This window comes from Malus sylvestris, chromosome 15 (assembly GCF_916048215.2).
Source record: "Malus sylvestris chromosome 15, drMalSylv7.2, whole genome shotgun sequence".
Taxonomy (NCBI): Eukaryota; Viridiplantae; Streptophyta; class Magnoliopsida; order Rosales; family Rosaceae; genus Malus; species Malus sylvestris.
This window is the reverse complement of record NC_062274.1, coordinates 40,342,733-40,357,060: the sequence shown is the minus strand read 5'-3', so window position 1 is coordinate 40,357,060 and position 14,328 is coordinate 40,342,733. Positions and strand designations below refer to the sequence as shown.

Genomic DNA, 14,328 nt, shown 5'->3' with positions numbered 1-14,328 from the left:
CAGCAATGAAAAGATACAGCCTGTTTGATGGATCTAATCTCAACCTAACAATGCGTTATACTCGGTCTTTGAGTTGACTATGAAGAATACAGTTATGTGATTGCGAACTAAGATATTGACTTCTAACGGAAGTACCCCCTTGGTCTGGGACTTGTCGCCAGCGAAACTACTCATGGTGATTCTAGACGGAATAAGTTCGTCGTTAGAGCGATGTAGTGCCTTCATGATGGAGACGGGCATGATATTGACCATTGCTCCGTAATTGACAAAGATTTTAGAGACTGGGTATCCTTCGATGTGAGCTGTTACATACAATGGCTTTAAATGATGGAGATTGGCTGAGGAATAGCGGGGAAACAACTCAGTAAGAGCCGCTTTGAGTTTGTCTTCTTTGCTTACTTGCTCGTCTTCCTCCATGATGACGAAGTCAACTTGCATTACTTATTCGACAACCACATCACTATCCAAGAAATTAGGTTGGGACTTAGCTGGCTGAAATTCAGTCGGTTGAACGTGGACCACACTAATTTCTATATTGTCAAGAATCGAAGGGTCCATTGGGTCATGGTCATCATCTTCCGGACTACTGAGCAAAGTATCTTATTTTTTAGGGTCTTCAACCTGATCATTTGTCTTTTCAAGCAATTGTTCATGTGACGCATCCAACAAACCTGTTTTATTCTGATTGTTATCCCTGTGCTCGGTCGACGGTGGAGACCGATTTTGTCCTTGCGACGTTTTACGGGCACGCTCTTGATAGACAATTCAGGCATCCCTCGTGTCCAGGTAGGCATTTAGCCGTGTCATGCGCTTTTTCTCATCAGTTGTCAGGCATAAAAGGGACACTGCTGAGAAAACTTCAAAATGGTATCGTAAACATTTGAGGTTCTCGAGGGAGAAATGAAGCTCGGTGGTATCTATATCAGTATATAGATCGACCTTGAAGCCGAGAACTCGAGCTTCTAGTACATGCTGGAACCTAGCCTTTATCCCCAGATCAATGGACTTTTGAATAATCTGCTCGGCATCAGGGCAAGTTAGTGCTAGGTCGAGAGCCTCTTGACATGCCTTTGGTATGCCATACAGGTCATTAGCGGAGTATTTCTTGTGAAACTTCTGCATGTACTTTAAGGCTTCATCGACAAATGGGGGATGTAGGTTTCGTCGGACTTTTATTAATGATTCTTGTGAAGGCAACAGAGGAAGTTTTCTTTCTACTTTTTTCCTTAAGTGTTCAAAACGAGCCTTCATCTCCCTAGGTTGAAGAAGGAGTTTGATGTGCTTATCGGATTCTTCCATTGTGGTCTCAAAATCGTGATTGATCTCCTTCTGTCCTTGAAGTAATTCGACCATGTTTGCTGGGGGCTATCGGTCATTTTCATTATCTGGTATTTCTTTCGGCTGCCATTAAAACCGAGGTAGCTTGAGCCGCTTGTCGACAAGCCATGCAGTCTATTCGCTGGCGCCGGCGTTTCTGAGATTTTGAAAGTGCGATATAAACACCGATAGGAGAATTGTAACTATACCACCGTTGGTCGCGTGGCTCAAGCGGCTTCAAGGTCTTTTGACTCACGAAAAAACTAGAGCTGTTACTAGGGCTGGGTTCGGTTCTAATCGGTTCGGTTTTTTGCCAAAACCGAAACCAAACCGAAATTTCGGTTCGGTTCGGTTCGGTTAGGCCCAAATTTTTTTCGGTTTTTTTCGGTTCGGTTTCGGTTTTTTTTTTGTTTTTTTGGTTTTTTTGGTTTTTTTTTTTTTTTTTTTTTTTCCTCCAACAAATGCAAAACAACCCCAACATAAGATAGACCCATCAAGAATGCAAATAGAAGTGCATAAACATAAGATAGACCCATCAAGATGTGCTTAACAGGTAATTTAATGTCAATGGGAAGTCCATCATCCTTTTGGTTATAAAGTTTACCATCAGAAGGAGGTGCAAGTACTACAGAAGAAGAAATGGTAATGTCAATCATCTTGCCACTACTACAAATCCTCACCAATGCAATCTAAAATATATTTCAAATTTCAACCAAACAATCTAAAATTTCAACCAATTAATCTGATAAGAAATGAAATGGTAATGTCAATCATCTTGCCACTGTTGATAGATTACTAAATTTTGGTAGAGGCAACCATAAAAGCAATGAATTCCTCTGCAATTAAAGCAAGTGCAAGGGGTGATCATATGTCAAATCCTCATGTGTTTCCTAAAGCCTTCCCATCCGCTTAAACTACTTTAGTCTGCATCATAACTACAGCCTAAAGAACATAGCAAGAACACGGTACATCGCTTTCAAAACAAACACTACACATAGAATGTGGATAACCACTGACTGCCAGTTTCAAGTTCAATAATAGATAGATTGTTAAGCAAAAATCTCTTCGGAACCAAGGAATGCTAAGCAAGCAACTCGAGATGACCAAGAAAAGAACAAGAGAAACAACAAACAACCACACAAAAGAGAACATAAATCAAACTTTAATTCATTAATAACAAATATTCTTAAGTCTGACAACCAATTCAAGTTCAACAGCAGATCAGCTAAAACAAAAATATCTTCTTAAAAGTTGATGAGAACTCAGAAACCAATACTACTAGTACTCATCTTGGGCCAAATCATCGACTCCTGGAATGTTTGAATATCAGCCACTTAACGGTACTGCAAACAAAAAGTTTGAAAAATGAAACCCAATTACATTGTGGAAACGGTGTAATCACGATCAGTAGCTAAGGGTTCTCGAAGCCTTTACCTTGATGAAGCCGATTTCCTTGGCATTGCTGCGGAAGCACTGCCTGCAGCACATGAGGCCGTACTTCCTGATCAAACCATGAGGGTTTCCACACACACAACTTGCAGGTCGCTGTGAAGGAAAAAGACGAAGCGGAAGAGCGGCGGAGTTGGGAAGGAAGGAGAGAGGGTCCAGAGTACAGAGGAGAGGGATAAGGGAAAAGGGTCGCGCCGCCGTGGGTTAGGGTTACACTGGAGGAGAAGAGGCAGGGAACGAGAGAGACAGAGCGAGAGAGAGAGAGGAGGCTCGGCTGCGCTGGGTTAGGGTTACACTGGAGGAGAAGAGGCAGGGAACGAGAGAGAGAGGAAGGGAATGAAACATCAATCTGAAAAGGTATGACTGCTAGTGGCTAGGGTTAAAGGGTTTTGTTAAGTTCTCCAAAAAAATTAAAAAACATCTCAGACATCCTGGAGGTTCGAACCCGTGCGTTGGGGCTTGAAAAGGTTCACCGAAACCAACTTAGCAACAAGGTATGTTTTGTTATGATTGTATGACTAAACTATTTATAATATTTAAAAAAATAATTAAATATATATATATCGGTTCGGTTCGGTTCAGTTCAGTTTCCGAACCTCAAAAACCAAAACCGAACCGGTCAGATTCGGTTCAGTTCGGTTTGACAGTTTCGGTTTGGTGTTTTTTCGGTTTGGTTCGGTTTGGTTTTCGGTTTTTTTCGGTTTTCGGTTTTTTGAACCCACCCCTAGCTGTTACAATTGGGCGCATAATAGTCCTCGTTATAGAACGGTGTGTCGAAATCAAGGCGTTGTCTGGCTGAAGGTGGCTCATCGATCCGTGTTTGAGGGCCAAGCCTATCGAAAACTCTCTAACATTGGGATGTGTCGAACACCTTTTGAGGTGTCATTGCGGTCGTAAGAGGTGGCCGTTGCATTATAGCCTTAGGTGGTTTCTCATTTTGCTCAATAAAGATGATGTTTGCTTTGCACTGACTATATAAAATTACCTGCATGTTCACATCCTCTGCGCTGGAGTTTGTCATGGGCTCGATAACAGCTGGTCCTGAAAAATCTCTAAGCGGCTCGCTTGAAAATAAATCGATCTTGAGCCGTGGTCGAGAGTTTTGCTTTGGAACGTGTTGCATTGGAACAAACTCAGCCATTCATTTTCCTTTATCTTTAGGTGGACAAACATCCACCATGTTTATTGTTGCCGTAGGAAATGGGTTGGTATCGATGCCCATTTTCTTTTCTAGAAACTTGAGTTTACCGTTGTCAATCCAACTTTGGATGGCATCTCGAAACACGATGTAGTTATTTATCGTTGCTTGTTCGAGTTATGATACTTGCAATACGTTTTCCCTTTCAATTCTTCAGCCTTAGGAATATTATTCCCAGGCCGAAGTTTGATAATTTTGGCAAGTAGCAACTGATCGAAGATGGCATCGGCCTTAGTAATGTTGAAAGTGTAAACTTTCGCTGTCTTAACGGGAGGTTCTTCAGGGGCTGGGCGAGTCTTGGCATCTTTGGGATTGGCATGAGCTAACGCCTTGCATATATATGGTTTGTCGATTATTATCTCGATCGCGTCTATACTAGCATATTCTTCGGTTTCGACCAACACAAAACTGACCGTGGGGTTTTTGTAAATTGTTCCTCTGGATGAGGACTTTGAAACATTCTCTTCTCGGAGTAAATAGCCGTATTGCTCAACATACTGAGCTAGTTCGTACATGTCACGAAAGTTTGCCCCAAAGAATTTCTTTTTGTACTCCACGTCCAATCCATTCAATGCGAGCCTAACAAATTCGACTTCAGGGAGAGGTACTTGACACCAATTTCTGGTCGATTTAAACCTTGTAAGATAATCCATTGGTGACTCATTAGATGCTTGAGCCATCCTGGCCAATGAGGAAACTGACATTTCCATCCTCGATCGATAATATTGCTCATGGAATTTTTCAACCAATTCCTCCCAACTGTGGATGGAGTTAGGTGGGAGGTTGATGTACCACGCGAATGCCGAGCTCGTCAACGAGAAGTTGAATAGTTGCAGTTTATGGAAATCACTATTAACATCTCTGTATTGCGCAGTGAACCGGGCCACATGTTCTAACAAGGACAGGGATGATTTTCCAGCAAAAAGGCTGAAATTTGGGATCTTAAAGCCTTTAGGATATTCGAACTTTTCCACATAATCAGGATATGGATGGATGAATTTCAGGAACTTCAGCCCCTTTTTCAAGGTCGTATCGATCATTCTTTGGACCTCAATCATATCGACAAATGCCGTTTCTGCTCCTCGGTTGAATTCGCCTGCTTTGCTGCTTGATCCACCCATTTTTTACAAATCAATCATGTTAAACTAAGCAGATCCTGTTTCGACCAGTAATACTGGTATGGGATTGTTTTTTGGAATAAGTTGTGTGGACCTATCAGCTTGCCCAATATTCAGAGTATTGCCAACCAAGGCCTCAAGCAATCTAGTATGCACGGCGCTATAACCACATACTTTTTCAAGTATCCCTTTTATTTCTTGACTAAACGTTTGCTCAAATTGCCGAGATTGCTCCTCAAGTCGTCTTCGAAAAAATGACCTAGTTGGTGGGTTAGATGCATCACCACTATCTTCGTCACAATCCTCTACTATTCCTTCGACAAAAATTTCTTTTTGTCACTCTGGTGGTAATCTTTGCATCATGAGCTTGTCCGCTGATACTGACTTCCTTTTCTCGGCGTGTCGCACTTGTAGCTTCGGGTGTGACTGCAGCTTGAGGATTCTGTGCTTGTGACATACCATCATGATCTGGGTTTTGGACCATATGTGGAAGGTTAGTCGTGGACTTTCCCATGACTGTTTTCTTTTTAACCAATCGTGTCTCAATAGTCATGAACTTCGTAGTTTTAGCACTGGGTCCCACTGGCCGTGCCAATATGTTGACCTTAAAAACTAACAAGCCTACGTGGCGTGCAAGCCGAATAATTAATAAGCTAACTACGTCATTCAGTTATGTGTGGGGCATGCCAACTCGTCGACCGAGCTCAACCGGGGGAGTAAAATATGTTGATGTCGCGTTGGTTGCGCTGTTGACTTCTTGATCTTACAATTACGGCCGAGGAAGGAACATGCCTCCGCTTTCGGGTTCTAAAGTCTGAATACAAGGTTACTAGTCTTGCAAAGTTCATGAATGTCGGCGTTGGGTTCGGTCACGGTGATTATATTCGTACGAGTGTAAGCATGCCGAACCGGTACCAAACTATACAGACACAAGTACTTAAAAGAGATGTATGTCTTGATGGTAAACGTGGTTCGGCCGTTAAAATGCTAAACTCTAAAACTTACTTGTGAATATCTAATCATAAAACAACTCGACGTTCAATGCACCGAGCCTAGTAATCTGTAACACCTAACTTCGCCGAGAAGGCTAATGAGATGACCTTTGCCAACAAGAACTCGAAAATCCTTTTTGGCCGAGACTTATAGATAACCAGTCGGCCTCGACACAGTACTGTTTATCCAAACTAAAGGTGCTCTGGGGTCAACTGATTATATGGCAACAGTGTTGTTTATCCAAACTGGAGATGTCACCAGTTGCCTTCACAATGATGTTTATCCAAACTAAAGATGTGTTGGCGAAAAAAGAAAATATAAATCTCAAGATGTTTGTGTGTTGAATTTGAGGGGGTTTGAATGATACACTCCCATATATATATAGCAGCGAACCTACTCCTGGCCGAACCAGAGATGTACTCAGACTAAAACTCCCAAATCTAATCTTATTAGGATTCGACCAATCCTAGTTCTAATAGGTTTCTGAACCAAGCTCTATAATGAGTTAGGTTCACTCTCGAGTTCCCAACTTCTTTAACCTTGGAACCTCCTTGTTGTACCAAGACTCGACTTCTTCGCACTTATCCCAATCAATCTTTCCTGCAATAGGGCTCGGTCGACCTGATCGACAGTTTATGCCAGCCTGGACGGCCCATAATATTTCCGGAAGAGCATTGGACCGAACACAAACTTAAGCTCAGCCCAATAATGTTATTTTAGGCCCAAACAGATACACTCCCCTCTATATGTATAGCAGCGAACCTACTCTTGGCCGAACCAGAGATGTACCAGGACTAAAACTCCCAAATCTGATTTGATTAGGATTTGGCTAATCCTAGTTCTAATAGGTTTCTGAACCAAGCTTTATAATGAGTCAGGTTCACTCCCGAGTTCCCAACACCTTCAACCCTGGAACCCCCTTGTTATACCAAGACTCGACTTCTTCACTCTTATCCCTATCAATCATTCCTGCAATAAGACTCTACCGACTTGATTGGCGGTTTATGCCAACTTGGACGGCCCATAATATTTTCAGAAGAGCATTAGACAGAACACAAACCTAAGCTCGACCCAATAATGTTATTTTAGGCCTAAACACATTAACATTCGAGCAATAATCAAATTTAAGCTAAACTAAACTACATGAAGTAGGATTCGAAATTGGATAGCCAACTTGACTATGCTCGAGTCTGCACAAAGATTACAAGCATAATTTAACAACAATTAGAAATTGGGTTTGTTAATTACCTGCATTGGCAGCATGTTTGAGCTCAATCTCAAACCTCAAGCTCTCATTGGCTCCACCTCTTTGCTACCACTCCTCAATGTTCTTGTTGTAAGTTTAAGCATCATGCCACCCTAACTGAACCTGTACAAAACGAAGAAAAGATCGTCACTTTAGCTCAACTATTCTCGATGCTTTCAAAAGAAAACAAAAATGTACAAATTGGGTTATGGAGATACAAGAATGGGGTGGCTAAAAGTGATCTTGATGAGCTCCTTGATGTCCTATATGGCGAGCTTCAGCTGCTCAGGGGCGAAGGCGAGGCATTTGGGCGCGGCGGCCAGGCTGTATGCTTGGGTCAGCACGTGAGATGACGAGCGGAGTTTGGGGTTTAGGAAGAGGTGGGAAATGAGGGGAACGGAGCTAAGGGACTTGAGTGAGATGGAGGAGAAGTGGTAGAGGGGGAGTCTGGCAGAGAAGGAAGGAAGAAGGCGGGAAGTAATGGCGGCGCAGCGAAATGCGACGGAGGACATGGTGGGAGTTGTAGTGTAGGAATGGGATGAGAGCGGTGGCGGTGTTGAGAGAGAGAGGGTGCGGCATTTTTGGATGACAGCTTAGACCACGTCAAAAATGTCACATAGACATATAATAGTAACAAGTGTGGTGAATTTTCGAGCCTAATACATGGACAACACAATGGGATGACGCATGTGACCATTTGGCTTCACACGTGGGACAACCTGCTATGATACCATGAAGAAAGTTGAGCTTCCACCATAAAACTAATTGACTATATGGGGAGTAGCCCAACCTTTTATAAACCATTGCAAGGTCACTCCTATTCTCAATTGAGATGTTGAAGATGACATGGAAAGGAAGGCTAAGCAGACATAGACAAATAGATGTCAAATTTGAAGCTGTCTTCAAATTTTATTTTTGCTATTTCCAAAGGCATTCCATTGCGTTACCTTAAACGCAACATAATTAAGTATTATTTTATTATTTTTAAACCAGCGACAACCCAACTTTTTTAACTTTTGTTTAAAAAATATATATAAATGAAACAATAAATTTTGGCATATTGGGTGAGGAAAATATTAACAACATGTCAAATTGCTAAGTCAACCATCAAATTGAAATTTGATTTTTTTTTTTTTAAATTAACGTCTTTTTTGGAGATGCTCTTATTCGCTTTCTCCTTTTGACTTGGAAAGTTTTGGAAATTTGGATAGGTGGCTGTTAGACATCGCCAAAAGAAATGTCAAACTATAGCACTCAAATTAGAATTGATGGTTGATATGGCAATTTAAAGTTTTATGGTAAATTTTGTACTTTTTCAATTGAATTGACAAATGTTATTTTTTATTAAAATAAAGCTTTAAATGGTTGTAGTTATTAAAAAAATGTTAAAAAAAAAATTTATTAAATAAGAGACTCACTATTAAATTTAATTAAAAATAAATTAAATTTGACTTCTAATCACAAAGGTTCTAAATCTAATCAACAAATAACGCTTCAGTTGAAAAGAATTTTTTATATCAAATACACATAGTAACATTCCATCTAAAATTTTGACATCTTTAGAAGCTCTATAGAGGTCCATGGAGTCACTTTCATTTAATTTGACCAAGCGCCCATTGGCGTAGAGATTTGTTTTTGTTTGGTGTCATGATTCACATAGTCGTTGGGTTAATGGGTTGGTGGATAGTGGACTATTTTAAAATATATAAATGAAAATTACATAAATTTAAATTTCGAAAAGAAAAACAAGAGTCAAACTCTCCCTTTAAAAAATATTGAAGTAGGAGTGTTATGATTAATTCACACAATGCGCTAGTTACAATTAGACATCGAATTCGCTAATTGAGTCAAACTTTTTGCTTTCAATTGAAGATACTACACCTTAGCATATTAATAACAAACTATCAAAAATAAAACTTAACTTTGATAATTTGTTATTAATATAGCATTAGTGATAATAAACGATTTTTATTTTAATTTAAAAAATTGCACCGAAGCATAAGTTCAAAAGATTGGCAAGAGTCAAACTAAGTGAGACTCTCGTATTGATTTTGCATATGACATATCTAAAAATTTATATGTAGGTTAACGAAGAAAGGCGTTGTTTATCTCATACGGACTATTTCACATCATCATTCGTCTTATATTGATTCATAACTCATCCGATTCAAAGTAAGCAATCATGCCATGAATGGACTTTTTTCAGTTTTTCTACCATATACCAGCCACTTAAAATTGGATGGGTTGAGCTAATCAAACCCAATTTTGAAATTGTTAACCGAGCAATTGACGCCTACCAAATTAAAGTGATTGTTGACATTTGATTGTATGGCCTAAACTTCTTTTTTGTTTAAATTAAATTAAATTAAACTAAAGTGACAAACTTCTTTTTCGTTTAAATTAAATTAAACCAAATTAAATTAAGGTGATAAACTTCTTTTTCGCTTGCCCCAAAGCACAAGAAAGCAAGCTAAACGATTGATAGGAAATGTTGCATTGGGGCCCTTTCCTCATATGTGGGTCTTTAGAGCAGCTCCAGCAGGAGCAATTGCTCGAGGGATAATGGGGGAACAGGGCCTGATTGCCCGAGGGAGGAAGGCCAGCGTTGGCTGGCGATGGAGCCTGAGCAAGCCCAAGCGTCAGGCCCATGGATTCGTGCCTGACCGAGCGCCTGAAGGCTGTCTGACGTGGGTTGACGTCAGCCACGTTATTAAGGCACCCACTTGCAAGATTCCGACCACCCGTGCGGTGGATCTGGTGGGAGATGGAGAAACAAACAGGAGAGACAAAAAAGGAGGACGAGGAGAGAGAATGGAGGACAGAGAGGTAAACGGATTGAGAGCTCAAGCTCTCGGCTTCAATGGTAGGACCTAGCACCATGCATCGATGCCGCATGCAAGGCCATGGTTGGGTTCCTTGAGTTCTAGGGATTCCAAAAGTATTATTTTTTAGCTTGATTTGTTGAAGGTTTGAAGAGGAAGGAGGAAGAGAGCTCGCGAGAGTGAGATGGAAAAGAGGGAGAGAAAGAAAGAAAAAGGAATAGGGAGATGGAGAGAGAGAGAGAGAGAGAGAGGAACCGGTCAAATGAGGGGAAAAAGGGGAAGGGTGATGGGGATGGGTGAGAAAAAAATAGTAATATTTTATTACAAATTGCCAGAGCTATGGAGATACAAAAAATGATTACTGTTAATTGAGAGCAGTTACTGTTCACTGGGTGGATAGCCCTAGGGGGCCTCCACTACGTTGGAACTGCTCTTAGTAAAACGGTTTGAGCCCCTTTCCTCATATGTTGGGCTTAGCCAGATTTTTCATTTTTCGATGAGATGGGCTATGAAAAAGCCCAATAACTAATCCCTGCATTCAAAACCTCAACATTGGCCTTTTTTTGTATACTACAATGCTTTGTGAAACCCTAAAACCTTTTGTTGTTTACGATTTGATTGAAATGGATAACTTATAAAATCTTTTAATAAGTAATTTATCTTTCCTTTTATGCACAATATATGAATAAGTATATTGAAGAGCAGCTCAGAAGACGCACAACTGGTAGTAATGTTCATGAAATTCATGTCTAGGCGTGAGTGTCAGAATTAGGTTTATAATGTGGTTTCAAAGAGAAAGACGTGAGGAATTATATGAGCAAAGCTCGCGACAAAGTGGCAAATTTGGCCAAAATACTTCATTGACAATCTCAAAACAACGTTTTAAGTTCTAGGAATACTTTTGGAAATTTGTTAACCGTTTATTTTGTTTCCTATTGAAACACTAAAGTCCTTCTAGGGTTTGGCTTAATGTTTTGGACGTATAAGCACACCTCTTGGTGTTAGAATTACTATCTTTTCGATAGTTATTCAATAAAAGTATTCTCTCTATGTTTCTAGTGGACTCCAAGGCTTGCTAGTGGATTCTAGCGTATGTAGGATTTTTATTCGATTTCTCTTTACATATATTCTCATTGTGTCACTTTTTTGGTAAGAATAAGTAATTCATCTTTCACCTTCAAGTTGGACACTATTTTTTTTTTCTTCATTTAGCATTCAAACATACCTTAGTTACAATGGGTTATCCATTTCAATATAATCTTAGACATCAATTGAGAACTAAACAAATATCTTACGACCCTTGTCACAGCCCGTCCCGGAGATGTATATTATTTTATTCTTGATGATGTGAAATGATGGAAATACCCATGGACGTTAAATTGTGTGATGTGGTTTAAGTGTTGTTTATGGATCACTATTCTCAAATCCTAATTGTTTGGGACCAAGTAGGATTAAGTAATTGTGTATTTTGGGTTGCTGACCAATCCTAGATCACACACACACACATCCACATCACCTCCTCTCTCTCACTCCCGTACTCTCTCTCTCTCTCGATTCACTCTCTCTCTCTCCCTTCTATGTACGGACGTCAACCAAAACCTTTGCGAACGCGACGGATCGAAGTGGAAAATGACACCATTGTGTTCGTGAAGCTCAAATGAACACATCCATACCATTTACAGGTAAGAACTACTTCGAAATCACGTGAAAACCCTAACCCCGAATGAGGTACTGTTCATGCAAAAATTTATGGCTTGTTTTTATGGAATTTGAAGCTTATAGGAAGCTTTGTGAGGTCCCTAGGTGGCTAGGGATAGTTCGTATGAGGATTTTGGAAGTCGGAAAGTGGAGATCGACAAGTTTTAAATTTGGCCGGAAAGTCAAGGTGAGACTTATCCCAAGGACGAGCGTATCCACGGGCGACTCGAGGGTTACGACCCGTCGACATACTAGTGAGTGGGCTTTTGTTTTCAGTATATATTTATATACTTGATATATTTCCTAGAAATGCATTTTTAAGGAAAGTATGCTTTGAAATAATATGCCAAATGCTTTTATATTATGAATACGCATTTCATGGTTGCATATATATATATATACATATATACATATATATAGATATACATATATACATATATATAGATATACATATATACATATATATAGATATATATATATATATATATATCTATATATATATATATATCTATATATATATATATATATAGATATATGTATATATGTATATCTATATATATGTATATATGTATATATCTATATATATGTATATAAATGTGGTGATGTGGACGCACAGGTAAGTTCAGGTAAGTTATGTTTGGTTATGTGAATCATCGATGATGTGATATGTGATTGAATAATGTTGAGCTTATAAAACTGCACCTTGCTGATGTGCTGCAAGAATAGGACATAATTAGTTTTGAAAGGTGCCTTTGTCGATCCTTAGGTGTAGGCCTTGAGGCTCGCAATAAAAACTAACCAAGTGCTAGGCGTGCCATTGCTATCTCAGTATAGCAGATGTAGAACAAGATTGTATTTAGTCGATTACTTGCGCCCCAAGTTCCTCGGACTTCTCGTTATCAAAGGATTGTCGTGGATGGGTTAAGTTCACATTAAGTTCTTTTTCTTGCCTTGTGACCAAGGACTTTCAGTTCATAGTCTTGTATATTTGAATGAGGGGAGTCCAGATCCCTTAAGTCATTTGTTTGGTTCTTGATTGGTTTTAAATGAAAGCATATCCATTAAGCTGACCAGATCCAGATGCAAATGAGACTTTTAAAGTAGGAAAACAGATAGATATGACTTGAATACATGATGGAGAATGCATTAAGCAGTAGATCTATTATCTTAGAAAACACACAAATAACTTTAAGCAAGATTTCACCTTGTCGGACAAGGTTGAACTTCCTGCAATCACTTCTCTTTGAGTTTACAGAGGTTTCTATGCTAAAAAGGGATGGATGGTAAACCAGTTTACATAAGGGAATCGATACTACGCCACTAGGGGTGATAGCAAAGCTTTTAAACAAGACAAAATATAGCTTTTGTGAGGGAGATATCTTGAAAATGACTGAGATTTGGGCTGATTACAGCTATTAGATGCAAATCTGGCTTGAGAGTAGAGTTTGTATGTTTGTTTGTTTGATTGGTTGAGTGTCTTTGTCTCTGGGGCCTCTTCCTCCTTTTATAGGCAAATTAGCCTAACTGCAGTGATTTCGCTTTTGCCCGAAAGCACTTGAAGGGTAGTGAGTCATCAGCTTTTTACTTGTATTGCTACTAAAAAGTGCTTTTTGGCTGATTGTGAGTTAGTCCCTATCACTTGATATTTAAATCATAGGCACATGGCCTATGCATTAATGGGAAGGCGTCAATTTATCTCTGGGTTTGATGCTTGAGCCTCGGGCAAGTCTCCCTTTAATTGGTATCTTTGGGCTTTCACACATTTGCAACCCAATGTTCAAATATTAACCCAAACAACATCTTCAGTTTTGTCGACCCCAACATATTGCAATCAAACTCACAATTGCCGTATAAATTAAGCAATCAACCTCCCTATGTAAAGCGAGTCGAATCAGCCCGTCAAATCAAACTTTCAAACTTAGAGCTATTGGATTCAAAATTTCTAGTGCTCCGAAATATAAGATACTTCAAATAATTTAATTGTTAGATATTAATTTTTGTATTTTTAGCTAAGGTTTAACGGTTAAAAAGTTTGAAGTAGCTGATACTAGGGGGTTCGGAGCACGTAGAAAATCTACTACTGGATCTAGTGGTCAATAATTCTAGTGTGTGATTATAAACGTGTCCATGCAGCCACACACACAAATACAAAGAGTTCTTTGTGTTTTTATATGTGTGCTAATTTCAACACAACTTTTTTAACCTCATCAAATTAAGTAAATTAAACGAAAATAACTAACAAAATTAAACAAAGTGTGTAAGAGGAATAAAATTATGTGTTTATTATTTCTTTTCTTTTTTTAGCTCCTGTGGAGGAAAAAAAATAACTAAAAAAATTATGTCTAACATAATTAAAGATACGGCCTTGTGGAAGAATCACTTGTTTGTTTATGGTAGTACAACGATACAGGGGAGGAAGAAATTAATCACAAAATTCGAAAATAAAGGTAACCGTTTCAGACCACTTGTACTACAAATCACTTGCAA

At 39.3% G+C, this 14,328-nt stretch overlaps 1 long non-coding RNA gene and 1 pseudogene across 1 annotated transcript; both read right to left on the bottom strand.

Annotated features, from left to right (window-relative positions):
• Positions 1-7,900, bottom strand: part of LOC126603397 (probable L-ascorbate peroxidase 6, chloroplastic/mitochondrial) — a 75,188-nt pseudogene extending 67,288 nt beyond the window's left edge.
• On the bottom strand, positions 2,469-3,110 carry LOC126603398 (uncharacterized). Its single transcript, XR_007616253.1, has 2 exons — positions 2,752-3,110; positions 2,469-2,660 (listed from the first exon to the last, which is right to left on the bottom strand). It is a non-coding gene; the product is annotated as an uncharacterized LOC126603398 (long non-coding RNA).
• Positions 7,901-14,328: the final 6,428 nt, after the last annotated feature.